The 15,976-nt window shown below is 39.0% G+C and overlaps 1 protein-coding gene across 7 annotated transcripts in view; it reads right to left on the minus strand.

Moving 5' to 3' along the window:
* The window catches only part of TCF20 (transcription factor 20), a 130,188-nt gene that overhangs the window by 16,142 nt on the left and 98,070 nt on the right, over positions 1-15,976 (minus strand). The window lies entirely within an intron of this gene.

Consider the following 15,976-nt stretch of genomic DNA (forward strand, 5'->3'; position numbering starts at 1 on the left):
ACTTCATCATCACAGAAATGGCACATCTCCAAAAGAAGCACTTGCAGTGCTACAAGGATGCTCATACAATTATTGTCAAAGTAGCTCAGACTCATCTGATGACCACATTCAATTTTCATTAGTTAAATCCCATTAGCTCAACTAGTCAGTGATGTATTTAACCATAATATCAGACAGATGGAAATGCAGCAGAATGAAAGCCATTTACTTCATCTTGAATGACTTAAGGAATGACCTAAGGAAGTAAGCCTAGAGTGCATCTCATTCAGACAGCAATTTTATTTCTTGAATGTACACAGTAACCGATTTCTGTTAACTAATCTAAGATTCGGATGAAAACTGATTTCTGACAGGTTGACATTTTTCCTTTCTAAAAAGATACAGCCACATCTGGCAGAATTCACCAAATGCTAAGAGCCTGCTACTATTTAAAAATTAAAATGCAAATAAATTACTGGCAGAAAAACAAAAGACAACCTACAATAACTTTTGAGTCATACTTAAGAAACATGGGAATTTTGTTTATTCTGGTGAACAAGGCCTCATATAACTGGTACAGTTCACCTTGAGTTTAGGCTGTGAGAAGCTGCCTTCGGTCACTGAGTGCACACAGTGAGCTGATGACATGATCTACAAACACTTTTCCTATTGGAAAAGCTGGTGTCAGACTACATGTGTTCTATTAAGGCTATCAGCAAGCTACACCTGTAGAGCACACGGAACAGATGTGCTCGACCCAGCAGTGCACCTGGCACCGGACAAAGCACGGCTTTCTCACCACATGGGGAGGCTCATCTGCCAAGGTGGCCACATCCACTAGAACACACTCCTTCACATCTCTGATCAGCATACATCTTGCAGTGGGGATCTGGAGAATAGATGTGGCCAAAGCTAAGAGCCACAGCACAGTTCCTCACTCTGCATAGCAAACAGGGGTTTGATTACAGTATTTCCAAAACCACTGAGAATATCTGACAGGAATATCTTCCTGGTATTCTGTGCTACGCAAAGATGACTATAGTTTGTATTTAAATGACTGAGTGAAGATGAAAGCAAAACTAGCTCCAGCCATAAACCAGGTGGCCCTCTTCAAATCAAAGCAGATGCAACTAACAGAAAAGCTTGTGAGACGTCAGTTCTCGTGACATCTACAACTGCAGGCTTGAATAACGCCTTCTCTTTTCGGGTATGCCAAAGCATCCGGAGCCTGATCTTCAGCACTCCCTACTAAACTGTGTCTATCTTCTAAGCACTGAATGTGTATCATGACAAACTATTGCAGTACTTACGATGTAAGGGAAGTGTCCCAAAGGCCTAGAAAAAGAGACATGCAAGCAGCTTATTTTTGCCTGTCAGAACGTGAACGTTAGTTTCCAAAGATGAAAAAAAAAAAGTCTAAAGCAATATTGAAATGCACACCAACATATACGGACTGCTAGCCAAACTGCAATGTAATTCACTCTCCCAAGGGAGTAAAAACAAGTTTTATCCATAGAGAATGTTTTTTCCTGGCTACGAAGTGAACTCTAGAAGGGTATTATGTACTGGCAGTAGTCCAAGATTCACCTATGCCAAGTACTCAAGAAGTGCAGCTTGAGGAGTTCTGAACCAGAGCTCTTTACCTGTATGCTTTATTCTTGCTTTTAGATATGGCTGACTGAGATTAATCATTCTAAGAGGACAGAACCCAAATTGACTATTCTTTTTGAATGCAGATATGAATTTCTAGTTTTGTTCCTAAGAGGCATTCTGTCCTCCCCACTTTATCTCATCTTTTAAGTACCATCACACCGTTGCAACAGAAGGTCATTCTTCCCCAGAACACTGTGTCCTGTACAGAGCACTCAATTAGAGCATAGGAACTACAGCAGCAGAGATTAAGCAGCAGCCGTATAAAATATTTCTTAACACTAAAAAGGCATGTCTTAAGAGTGCGTTGTGTGACACAACTGAAAACAAGACCCCTAGCAAAATTTTTTGTACTTTCCCAAAAGTTAATTTATACTTTGAACTTCTTCTTTGCTGCATCTTGCATGGTTCATGTTGCTATTCTGAAACTTACAGCAAAAACATGACAGGCATTTTGCCGAATTTTCAACAGAGAATGGGTACGGAATGCTTTCAAACTGGTTGTAGTTAGAGCGATTAGACAGTGAAAGTGGGTAGGTAAGATGCCAGGGCATGAGCACCAAGCCTTCCTTTCCCCTTTTTTCAGCCTGGCAGACCAATTGAGATTTTTACCAAGGTTACCTGCAGCTACACACCCACAATAGCAATTCCCCAGAGGACTACTATGCCACTGACGGCTCAAGGCAGAGATCATCTGCTGCTGCTGGCTCCCCTGCTGCTGAACAAGTCTCCATTCTGGCAGATGCTTCTGCTTTTCACAAGCCACTGACAGTCTAATGGCCCCATTTCTTCTACCTCCCGGGACCCTCGACCATCTGCTGCTTTCCGGGGAAGCTGAGGGAACCACATACACAATAACTACTCTTTTCTTTTGAGTTGTTCCTTCTTGACACACCACACAGTGACTGCACAAAGCAGACACACTACAAAGCTGCATGGTTCTAAAACATCTTATGAATCTATCACCTAATCTTTGAAAGACACTATCATCATGTAATGCCACATGGTTTCCAAATACACCCAGGTGTTTCCCTAAAGACAGAATAAAGTGCTTAAAAAATTCTGGATGGTCTCAGTCTTCTTTTACAAGACATTGCTGCTGTGCTTTAAAAGGTAAAAAGATGCACAGTTCCTACTGGTACTTTCTGTGGTTTTGGTTAGAACCCTTATGAATTTATGTACACTACAACTAGTAAACATTCTAAAAACAAAATAAAACCACAGAACTTCCTACAGGAAATGTGTGAATTGGGCATAATGACCACTAATCGTTCTCTTTGGTCCATGAGCATATTTTCACCCAAACTCCACCATCCAACAGCCATTTGCCAGCAGATGGTAGCAGCCTGCTTGTCACTTGTAAAGGAATTATAGCATTCTTAGCCAGGGAAACAGCACTCAAGCTCTCAAGGGAAGAGAAATTCCTTTTGCTCAGTAAGCAGCCTGCTTAACCTCCCCTGCTTGAAAGAGCTGAAGGCTGGTACTTGGAGTGTGCTCCCAACGGGAGGTGCCAATGGACAGTAATCATTGCCAGGCATCTAATCAACTCCTGGCCTAAATTAAAAAAAAAAAAATAAAAAGAAGGAAAAAAGAGACCACACAGCGAAGATTGATTCAGAGGTCCTATCTCCACAATTCATCTCTGGCCACAAGGCACATATATCTCACTTAGAACAGGCTGGAGAGACTGAAAAGTGCCATTTAGAAAACACACTCCATCCCTTGAACTAAATTATCAATAGTATTAGAGCCAGATACATTGTCTCTACCTCTCCACACTATTAGCAGCCCATTTCTTCTTTGCTACAGCTCATCATTCTCTGTCTACCAAAATGAAGTAACACCCAACCTGGAAGTGTGAAGAGCTGGGGGACAGCTACCACAGCAGCAGCAGAGTGGCTCTGATTCATTTAATATGCTCCACCATCTACCAGCTATATTTCTTTTGCTTTAAGGTTGGCTTTTCCCCCCTTGAAAACTGTATTCTTTCACTACTAAAAAGAGTAGACTCAAAATTCTGATACCACACTGCTGTACATAAATAAATAGGAGTCTGTTTCTTGAGTACATTTTTTTGCTTTCCTCAGATTTGTTCCCAACTCCACATAGGTGTTAAAACAAACATGCCCTGAGCTACCTACCTACCAACCTATCTTCTTCCTCCCAACCAAGCACAAGTCTTAGGCTTGTGAAAGAAGTGCCCCAAGCTGCTCAATGAAAACACTCACCTCCTCGCTTTGGCTCTGCACTGACAGGGATAATACTGGAGTACTGGTATCCTACTGGTGAGAGGAGCCGCCAGACAAGCCCTTCCAACATATTCTGGGCATCCACAGGAACAGTTGCTTAGAAGCAGAAATTAATTGCTTTTGCCTAACACTAATATAAGGTGTTTTCAGACAACTCCTCCACTATTTTTCTTGCTGAACAATTAGCAAGCACATTCACGACAGATGCAACTGTATCATATTTTCTGCTGTCTATAATCCAAAGAGCCTTTTCTTGCTGATGGGTTTCTTCTTTTACTTTGCTCACCTGCGCCCCACACCCAGACCTCACTCTGATCTCCTCTCTTCCAATGACCAGTTTTTCCTTTGCTCTTTGTTTTCTTTTTCCTTTCCTTTGTTTTCCTTTTCCTTTGCTTTGTTTTCCAGGCATCTCCTTGTTTTTTCCCCTTCTTGCATACCAGTGTCAACAGTGCATAAGTGGAATAAAATGGAAAGCAACAACTGAAGGTTACTAACAAAGAAAGGCGAGCAAAAAATAAAATATATGTGGGATTAATTAATATAGGTGCAAGTCTTTGCTTTACATGTTATGTGCATTTTTCATACTCTCTCCGTCTGTTTAAATGGTAAGCTTTTAGGAAAATAATTGCTTCTGTATAATTGCACTGCACAAATGCAGATGTAAGATAATGAGGATTTCAGAGTCAGCTGCAATATTAGGAAGGAGGGCCTTCTGACTATTTCTGATTAAACAGTTGGCAGGCTCGGCAGAGGCTTGGATTTAATATTCAGGCGAAAGGGCAACAGAAGCAGCAGGCAGCCGCATTCTCTTTCCTGGAAAGCGGGATGCAGAGAGAGAACTTACTCCAATAAGCTACAAGAAAAGCTAAAAAAATATTTGTACTGCTTGCTACGGGAGAAAGGAATAAGTGATTCTGGAACACTGCTGCAAAAAGGGACTGAGATGAATAAAGTTGGGAGGGGTTAGATATTTTTAGGAAACACGAGAGGAAAAGATGTGCACTCTGATGTGCAGATTCTGGTTAATGAAAAAATTGGCTTATGTGAGTGGGGCTAGAGATAACAACTAGTATTGAAGGATACAGAATTATTAGTTTCCATTTCCTGACAAACAATTTTAAATTATCAAAAAAACAGGCAGAGAATATCAGTAGAATGAACCCCACAATTATAAGGGTAAAAACCTTTAAACTGGCATTATAAAAAGGTATCTCTTCCCAAAGATGATATACTCCTGAAGCAACCGAATCAAGTACATAATACAGAAAACTAGTCTTGAAGTAAAATTGGGCAGCTATCTTCAAGTCAAGAAACAAAGGACAAATTTAGATTCCAAGATTTCAGCAAACAGACAAATCAATGATCTGGAAGATGCCATACTAATAAAGCTGCATTAGGAAACACAGTAAAAAGTCAGAACTGCAGTGCTGCACAGGCTGCTCAAGCACAAAGAGAAGCTGCAGCTCAAAATGGATGGCATGGAAAAAAAAACCACAACAAGAAATTTAAGAGCTGGAAAATGTCTTAAAAATGGAAAATCCTATTCAATACATACAAAACTGATTAAACTACCACAGAAGCACTTGAAATTAAGAACAGAGCATTTTATTTCCTTCAACTAGAAGGAAAAATAGAAAGTAAAAAGAACAGAAATGTTTTGTTTTAACAAGGAATGGTTTGCGAGCAATAATTGTAAGGTCCTATGCAGACACTTAATCTATTCAACTGCACTTAAAGAGACTCTTGAAAGGAGGGGTCAACAATAAGGTGTGAAAACTTGTGAAGGTTGTAAAATTATCCAGGGTAGTCAGATCTCAAACTAACAGTAAAAAGCTGCAAAACCATCTCACAATCTGGATAACTGTATGACAGAATGGAGATGAAAATTAACGTTGTTAAGTGCAAAGTGATATATGTGGTGAAAATATTTTCACCTATATATACACATGATGACAGACTATAAATTAGCTTTTACTATTCATAGCAAGGTATTAGTAGTCATCGTGGACAGAAACATCATGCAATCCCTGTAACCACAAAACAAAAAAAGACAGCCAGAATATAAGCAGTTATTAAAAAAAGAAATCCATAATGAAACCAAAATCTTCATTATGTCTACCTGTTACTCTTGTAGTATCCTGACATCTTAATGTTGTGCACAGTTCTGATTACTCTATTAATAAAAGAACACAACTGATTAGAAAAAAATGAACAGACAGACCACAGAGAAAACTAACCAGGAACGTAAAGAGCTTCCATTTGAAAAAGTCTAAGTATTTTGGAAAAGAGGTAACTGAAAGGCAATTGAGACCTACAAAATCAAACACGATGTGCATAAGGGAATGATTCTTAGCCATTTCCAAGAAGGACGAGCAGGTTTAAATGTAAAATAAATACGCTTTTTTCACTCAACTAGTAACTGAACTACAAAAGTCACTGCCCAAGAATGCTGCACTGGCAAAAAGATAAGCAAGTTCAAAAACAAGTTCATCAAGGATAGGGATACTTCTGCCTGGTAAACACAGGGATACTAAAGCAACGACTCTAAAGCTGTGACTGCCGAAAGGAGGGAGAAAATCTGCGTTATCATTCTGCACATGCCTGGTTTACTACAAATCTCCAAATGTATGGAGTGGTGAAGAGGTGGCCATCGCTGGAGGCAGGACACCACCACAAAACAGACTTTGGCACCTGTGTGGAATGGTAGTTCTTCTGAAGACCACAAGATTGTAAAATTCCACAATGAACAACAGAAAACCCATGTGATTATTAAAAAGAATGCAGGCACACAAATATTACTGTTAGGTTACAAGTTTTTAAGACTCTTCAGTCTTACCTCCATAACATGAAGGTTGAGCTAAATTGTAACACTATATAAAAGGGCTGAAATTCAATCTAAGTGATAAATTCATGTTCAGTACTCCTTACAAGCCTGTTTTGTTCACTTGGTAGAGTGATCAAAGGCTTAAATGTGCATGAACATATGAGACTGGTGAAAAGCTGAGTAAGACTTGAAGGGGGATGAACCCTCCCTGCCTCTCAAACAATGGAAGGAGAAAAAAAACAAATTAAATAAAGACCAAGTGTAACTGAACCAGAATTGATATTAGATCCTTCAAGAGTAAATGGTTAACTAAAACAGATTTAGCAAAATAACAAAACCAGTAATTTTAAATGGTGCTGAAAAAGCACGTTAATGTCAGTTAAGCAGGCTAAGTACACACCTATGTAGCCATTTCATATTTTAAAAAATATTAAAATAATACATAGACTACCAAGTCCAAGAAGCCAAGAAATTTGTAAATCTTATTTCCTTTGATGACAAACAGCTACCCTGAATGAGAGAAACATTTCAGAAAAGCACTTTTAAGGATAGAGATTTGAGTTTGTTAAAGTATGCAAGTCTAGCAGAAAAAATTATACAGTTTATGTTATCTTGACTATTCATTTTGGGAATTAAACATGCAACAATAAATGCAATTTAGTTACAAAAAGGTCTGAAAGATAGAAAAGCAGACAAAAGAGGAAGAAGAAATTCAAATTTTCAAGCAGTGATTATGTGAAAAGGAGTCACAGAGTTGAGGGAAGAGCATAGTAAGCAAGAGAGAGCATTTACTCCAGTTGGATTTTCTGGCAGCACTAGATTTCTTTCCCGGCCATCTTGGATACTGATTACAGGAAATACCCAAAGATACAGTGAATTTCTTTTTAGTGCAAGGCCTACCAAGTACACTATAAAACAACAGCACACAGTTACTTTAAAACAAAGCAACATCCTCACCGAAAGGGAAGAGGTTCTGGATAAATTAAGTAATTACCAGAAGCCCCCCCCATCCCCGTAAAGCAAAGCTTTGAATATCAATGTCTGGAACGCCACAAAAATGGAAAAAACCTGACGTAAACAAGAAAATGCAATAAACTCAAGGAATTTGTTTTCAAGAGGCAAAACTGCATGACAGAAACAGCTTTTCTCTAATCAAAGAAAAAAGAGATGATGCTTAGTATTTACTAAAAGGCTCAAAGGAAAAAAAAAGGACTGGCTTGTTAAGGACATAATAATCACTGTGTTATTAGGAGCAGTGAATTCAACAGAAATGAAATCTTTATAAAGGCTTAAAAATAAGGAGATGCTTTTGATCAAAGAAAACTGTAAATGGAAAATATTTTGACAAGATATTACATATTGACACAACCTGACAGGAGAAAGGGTACAGCACAAATCCACCCCTGCCAATGACTCAGAGACTTGTAACACTGGACAGAAATACATAATTTTCATTACCTGTAATAATCTGTGCAAGCCCTCACATAAATAGAGTCCCACTGGGCAAGACACTTTGGAAACACAGAACAAAGCGTTGGTGGATGCAAAGGGATGAAACAGGAATGGTGAGACTGAGCCAGCAGCATTGGGCAGAGTCCATCACAGCAGCAGGCAAAGCATATCCAATTATTCAGCACAAATCCCAGACAAGAAGGGCTTTGAAGAAATGCGTGAAGGAAAACAAACGTAAATGTGCAGGGGTTTGAAAGTGAAGCACTTCACTTAGGAAATTATAAAATTAGCCAGGGTGCACTGATTGGAAGAGGATCTTAAGTTCTTGAAACTGAAAGAAGAAAAAGCAGTAGGATAAGGGCAGATAAAATAATGACAAGTAACTTCTCTTTGAGGTATAAGAAAAGAGAAGGTTGGCAGATGAATGTGAAAGAAGTAGGTATGTGAAAATGACAGTTTAGCTCATCTTAACTGGAAAATAAACAACTTGTCTCTCTAGAAAACGGGTAGCAAACAAAAATACTATTCAATACCATTAGAGAAAGAGTAAGAAGAGGACAGCGCCTCCAGAAAACCACTGAAGCAGTAGTTGGCAGCAGAGCTATAATAAGAAGTAACAAAGGGTACACCAGTATTCCTGAGGTCACTGGTGGCTGTTGCTACCACTGAGGAAAAGCAGCCAAAAATAAGCAACAACAGCAGGTGAATGAATCCAAGAGAAGAGGTAAAGGCAATACTTGTGGAAGGAGAAATGCCTGTGAGTCAGGACACCTCTTTTTAGTGATAAGCTATCAAGTCACATATCAGTGTTTTAAAAAGAACAACAAACAAGCTCATGAACCATAGCAATAAATAATCACAGTAGAGGAAAACTAGAGAAATTATTAAAACATATTGATGAAATGTCCTCAGATATAGAGGTGCTCTATGTAAAATAATGTCTGCTGGCCAAAAATCTGGATGGGTTTAGACAAGAATATGTTCCTTCACTATTCAATAATCATCAGGAAAAAACCCTACAAACCATAATGATATATGTGCTACTTAAACTGCCCATTGCAATAATAGGTACTTTCATGAATTGTAAACTGAATTTATTCAAGAATATGTAGGATTTGTAGGCTTGCCAGACACACAACACAGGAAAACACTGTATGAGCTAGCAGCACTTTAGAAGAGGCAGAAAATATAAATAGCAGCAGTCCAAGACTGGATGGCATTCCAGCTGGATATTACAAAGCAGCTGAGGTAGTCAGTAGTCTCCTTAAAGGACAGACTTAATGTGGTTCTCCTAGGGGAAGAACTTCCTCCAGCTAAGGATTAGATGTGGTTCTCCCCAGATCTGAAGGGAAAGAGGACTAATGAAGATCTTTTGGGCTCAGAACACTGCTGAATCATGGTAAAGGCAAAAACATTATCCATTTGCAAGTCACCCCTTCAGTTTTATAAATCTAGATCAATCTATACTAAGAAAAAAGGATTAGGATGAGCCATAGATTGCTAGAAATAAGTCACTGTGAAAGATCTAAGAGAAATTTCAATCTTTTTTTCACCTGAGGCAGAAATAGAAGGATATAGGCATTTTTGTTTTGTTTTTCTTTTACTCTACATAAACACACCCTCTTTGCACTCCTTATTCCTTCATCTTCTGGAGGCTCTAGCCCAAAAGCAGAAGTGGAAGTCAGCACTAAAGTCTTCTTTGTTAGACAGCTTCAGAACAGACAATTCTTCTTTTGGCATTATCCTTGAAGCTATTTGTCCAGGAAACTGAATTTATTGGTAACTATTCACAACTCCTGTTCCCCAGGAAAGGGGAAAGTTTCTGCCTCTGAAAGTTTCTGCTTAGAAGAACAGTACCATGTGGCATCACTAAAGAATCCTTACGTTCCCCAGTGATAACATATGACACTTCAAGGGAGGAATAATTAAAGTATAGGAGTTAAGACTGCATTAAAACCTTGTAAAAGAGTTTTATGTACCTATAATGTGAGTATTGGATTTTTCTAATCTAAATGATTTCCTAAAATGAACATTAAAAATAAAATAATGTCGGTTTTCTGGAAAGCACCAGTTATGAATTGTGTCAACCTTGAAATTTTAGTGATTCAATTTAATGTGAAGAGTTAGTCCTCCAGAAAACACTTAACAATATAAGGAATTTACATATGGTACCAGTACATTGCTGTTAGTAGCTTCATCATTTTAACTTTCAACAAGAAAAGGGAAAGCTAACAGCAAAAGAATATGTAACAAAACATTTTTATTATTTTTTTGGACCCAATTCTAAGTGATACATGAACAAACTTTAAATTTAGCTTCCCCCCATTACATCTATGCAACTAAAACATGAAACCTCATATCAGCTCCCTAATATTCCAATTTAACCGAGAACAACTGACAACTTAAACATACACTGTACTTTCAGTTTTCAAAGCACCCTACAAATGTCACAAAATAAGTGGTCTTAGAGCCTGCTTTACAGAATAACTAAATGACTTGTCAAAGGCCATGCAGTCAATTTTTGACAGCACAAGCACGAAGTCTGAAAAGTTCACAGCTCTCAAATCTGAACTCGAGTACATGAACTTGCCTTTCCCTCCCATGCCCACCCACCTTTTTTACCTTCCTTTGAAGTTTCACATTGAGCAGCAGTATCCTTTAGAGAAAGTCCCCATTTCAGAGATTCATGCCAAGACACCCTCCTCCTCCTTCCCCTCCCCTAGCAGTATGTCTTTTATGAAGCTGGTCAGTCGCCTTTAATCGTCAGTAACTTTCTGAAACTTAGCAAGCATGAGTTCTCAGTAAGAGTAAAGGAGTTGGAGGCGCAAGAAAAGCTGCAATTAACAGCAGTCTAGTGCAAAGTAACAACAAAACCATTTTGTGAAATGAGTAGCCATGGGAAAGAGACGTACAGCAGAGTTTGGTCTCCTAAGCACAAAAGAAAACATGCAAGAAGCTAGAAATGGGGGGGGGAAGTCATTAGTAAGTGAAGACTGTTCAACCAGTTTTTAACACTAACCTTTAGTATTTTCTCAAACAAAAAGAAAGCTTACTACACAAGACAACAATCAGCTGGTTGAGATAAGACCTAAGTGTATTTATGCTACAATCAGTTGTGCAGCCAGGCCTCAGGAACACACACACAATCTATTTTTACCACTGGTAGCTCAGGTGGTGACAAACAGTGCAGCTGCAGCTCGCAGAGCCCTGAGTGGGCTGTGTGCCTCAGAACCATCTTTGTGCCTTGAGCAGGGCTGGCCAAGTCCTTGAGGTTTATGACAAGTCCTACACTGGTGTGCCTCCTCTTACCAACAGTTCAGCAAGTCTGAAGATAGATTAAGTAGATCTACACCATTGAAGTCACACCCTGAGCACTGTCAGAATTTCTCAAAAGAAACTGTAGCTACTCTACTCCTTTTAACTGAAGGGAAATGTCTGCTTCAGGCTACTCCAGCTGGCAAATTAGGTCAGCAGAGGGGAGGGCGCATCCAGTCCCTGGTGCTTCTAAACTGTGGAATAATCACAATAATAAAGAAAAAACCCCCACCTTTTCATATGCCTAGACAACTAGATGGATGTACTTGCCATCAGTAATAAATATATACATTTGAGAACCATCTTAGACAAACTTTTTTTGAATTTGCTACTTTGGATACTTAGTAATATCATTCTGGAAAAACTTTCTATCTGAAGCCATGATCTTGACCAGGCCACTCACTTTCAAATCATTTTCAGACATCAGTTCGTTCTTGCACAACCTGCTGCCCCCTCCTACGCCCAGCATTTCTCTGTATCTGTACTGACATGGAAAGTCAAGAGAGCTAGTCCAGCCAAAAAATTAGCTTGATAAAAATGGAAACTGGGAGGTGGGGGGGAATTTTCTTGGCCAGATCAGCTACCTAACTTGGTTCAGTCACAGAGCACTATTGCTGTCAGAGGAGAGGCGTGGATGAGAAGAATGGCTTCTAACAACCCTAATTTAGCCTACATGAAATTATCACCCTATTTCACCTTCACAACAGATTCCTCAGTGAATCAGAAGTGGTTTACATGGGACACTTTTTGCTCTTTTAACAGCAAAGGAGACTTGACCTTTTGCTATACTCCTACCTCCCTCTACCCTCATCCATTTCACTTCCCTCAGCCCTTGCCCTGCACTCATCTTTCTCCTAATTTACCCCACTGTGGCACAAAGCAATCAAGGACTGCTATCACAGTAAAAATGGGAATTTTACCAATTCAGGGGGGAACTCTGAAAAAAGAGTTTTAGTTGTGGCAGGAAAGGGACAAGACTATGAAAAACAGCATTGCTGCAAGAGCAACTCAAAACTTCAAAGGGCCTTTTCAGGAAGAGGATTTTGTTTGGTAACTCTACACATGGGCTAATCCACAGCCACTCTCTGTGCCCTATATCCAGGCTGTTCTGTTCTATTTCCCACTCTCGTCCCTCCTTCTGGCTTAATGCTGCAGCAGGAACAAGCTGATGAGGTCAACTAACATCAGAATTCTCATTCCCATTTTCCCTGAACAGCTCTGTGCCCACATCTCCAGCTACAGACCTTCTCCCTCAACATGGCTCAAGCCACTTAAGCTTGTCCATAGCTTTAGCAATACAAGACTACTGTTAAATGCTAATTACTTACTAATGAAAACTAATCATCATGCAATTAAACTTTAATCACTAAGCAGCTGGCTGGGATCCAATCTTTAACAATGAAGGTTCATTAATAACTTTTTGCCAAAGTGCTCTGTCCATGAAGACTATCCTATACACAGAGTCCAGCTAAGTGTATGCAATTGTTTGAAAAATATTTCCTTTGACAACAAAGAAAAACCACTCAGAGCCCAACAGGGTAAGAGTAGCATAGTTTAGATTAGCTAAAAAAAGATGGGTTTATGATTCAGGAAACTCAAACTCCTTTCCTGGCTTCTTCCATAACCTCAGGCAAAATATGCTTCACAGAGAGAACCTCTCTTCTCCATTTCTTGTCTCTGCAGAGCAACATTCTTTCAGGAAAAAAAACTAGTTATAATCTTGCTGTAGTTTCTAAAATTATTACACGAATACTCATCATACTTCAGTTTTATTTTTACTCATCTTTCTAAATCTAGGGAAATTAATCTACCCTCTTTCAGAACTTATTTCTCTAATTAAAAAATATATTGAGGTTATATAACTAGGTTTATAACGGACAGACAGATGAAAATTTATTTTTGAAAAGAAAAAAGTTTAAAATCTGCTTTCTATAAAGCCACAAAGATGATCAGAGAACAGGAGCATCTCTCCTATGAAGACAGACAGAGAGCTGGGGTTGTTCAGCCTGGAGAAGAGAAGGTTCCAGGGAGACCTCACAGCCCATTCCAGTACCTAAAACAGACTTATAAAAAATGATGGAGAGCGACTTTCTCCATGGGCAGGTAGTGACGGAACAAGAGGGAACAGCTTTAAACTAAAGAAGGGAGACTTAGATTAGATGTTGGAAAGAAATTCTTTACTGTGAGGGTGAGGCACTGGAACTGTCCAGAGAAATTGTGGATGATCCATTTGTGGAAGAGTTCCAGACCAGGTTGGATGTGGCTTCAAGCAACCTGGTCTATTGGAAGGTGTCCCTGCCCGTGGCAGGGGGGTTGGAACGAGGTGATCTTTAAGGCCTCTTCCACTCCAAACTATCCTATGATTCCATGATTTTAAGGAATTCTCCCACCACCATCACTAAGTGTCCCAGTTTTGCCTGTGTCATTCCTACCCCAGTCTGGCTACTGCACAAAGCATTATGTTTAGATAGCTTTTTATGAACTCGGTTTGCATGGCAGTGTTTGGAGAGCTTTCCTTTGTTATGAATGGTAGCACACTACTATTATAGTTGATGTATTATTTTTACTTATTCACTGATCAAAGGATTCAGGGTAATGCTTATTTTAAGAATGAAATGGAAAAACTGTGAAGTCTTTTTATTTAAAAAGGTCTTACAAAAGACAGAACACAATTCTAATAACCCATATTATATAAAAGAAAGTCATGAATTCTTACCTTCAGAAATTAACCTCTTATCAAACTGAATATGAAAGATGAAAGATAAAAAAAGGAAATAACTTTTTTTCCCCCAAAAATCAGGAAAAATACTTTTAAGTCTGCATTTTTGCCTAGTTGTAATCAAATATAAATAATTTTAAACTCAGTGGCATGGAGCAGAATAAATTTACTTGTTAGTAGCATTATTCTAATGAAGGTAAGGGAATACAGCTCAAGTGACAAACATCTGGAATTAGTCTAAGTTTAAGAAAATTGGTTCAGCTTAAGTTAGCAAAACAAAATACCAATAGCACAACAACTCTCCTCCAAAATTTTGGAGAATCTTAACAACCTTTTTAGCAGCACAGCTTAGAAAGGTTCAAGCTAAAATGACATATAAATGGATTGCACCCACTCACTATTGAGAATTTAGCAAGAGTTTGGCACCTCTACAATAACAGGCAATTTAAATCTTACAAAAAAAGATTGTGCTTGAGGATGGCCAGTCAAAAAGCTCTAAAGCTTTGTTTAGAAATCTCCTGCACAGAGAAGGCCCCATTCACATTTGGAAGAGCTTCTTTGAAATTAAGTTATTTAAATGTATTTTTAAATGAGAACTGTACATAGATTATGAGGATCCCTGATGCTTTACAGAAAGGCCACAACTGTGGGACGAGCAAGCTGCTTTTTACATACAAGTTTCCAGTGCTCCTGGCTACAACTAATAGAAGTGGGTAAACATTTAATTCTTTCCCAACGCCCTATTGTCAGTAAATCTATTTTCTGCTTTCTTCACTCCACATGCAAGACAAGTAGTAAAATATAAAACCACATACAAGCACAGACAAAATGCTTATACTTTGGGATACACCAATGACAAAGGAGTCTGCCAGTAAAGATGAACAGAAATTACTTCCCTGCCTACACTTCATCTTCTCTCTTGTCTCCATACAAAAGGGTCGATACTGGAGTCTTTCCTCTTACTAGTATCACCTTTATGGTTGAGACCTCAACTAAGATGTGCTAAAATGTGCTTCTTGTCACCTACAATCCATGATCACCAATACACTGCACCAGATTTACCTGACTTCTATTCACAACGAAGTCAACGAAAACCAACTTCATTTCACAAATGTAATTCCTGCCTTCCAATCATTTAAGACATTGAAATATTTGCATCAGAAATGTACATGTGGATTCCACCTGCTCACTTCGTTAGCATTTAAGGCTCGGGATACCAATCCACAGAGCTCCTGTGAGCTACCAATTGCTGTAGCACTAGTGATTCACACTTCTAGGTCCCCACCAGAGGAAGGCAGTGAACTGAGATACAACCAGGTTCTCATCTCTGTGGCAGCACACTCTTATAGACCAGGAGTCATGACAGCACAGAGCTTCAGTAGCGCAGCAGATGGTAATGCCTTTCTGAGAAAACCAAATCTGAAGTTCATTATTCAGCCTGTCTTTCAGAATTTCTTCTCCACCCATAATTTCATGCTTCCTTATTTTTGTAACACTGAAGAAGAATATTAAAGATGCTGCCATTTCCTGAGGAATGAAAACGAATACACTAGAGTGTGTGCATTTCCAGCTCAGACTACCAGGTATTTGGGCACACTCTGTCAGTGAAAAACAGGAATTCAGCCAGTTTAGGGACTATTGTAAAAAGTGCCTCAAGATTCTGTGGCAGTTCTCATCTGAGTGGTTAAAGCATACTAAATGCTGTTGCCAGAGACAAAAACAAGCAGACAACTCTCTCAAAACACCTCTTTTTCTAACCACTGCTAACAGGCAGATTTTAAATTCATT

Source organism: Pseudopipra pipra, chromosome 5 (assembly GCF_036250125.1).
Source record: "Pseudopipra pipra isolate bDixPip1 chromosome 5, bDixPip1.hap1, whole genome shotgun sequence".
Taxonomy (NCBI): Eukaryota; Metazoa; Chordata; class Aves; order Passeriformes; family Pipridae; genus Pseudopipra; species Pseudopipra pipra.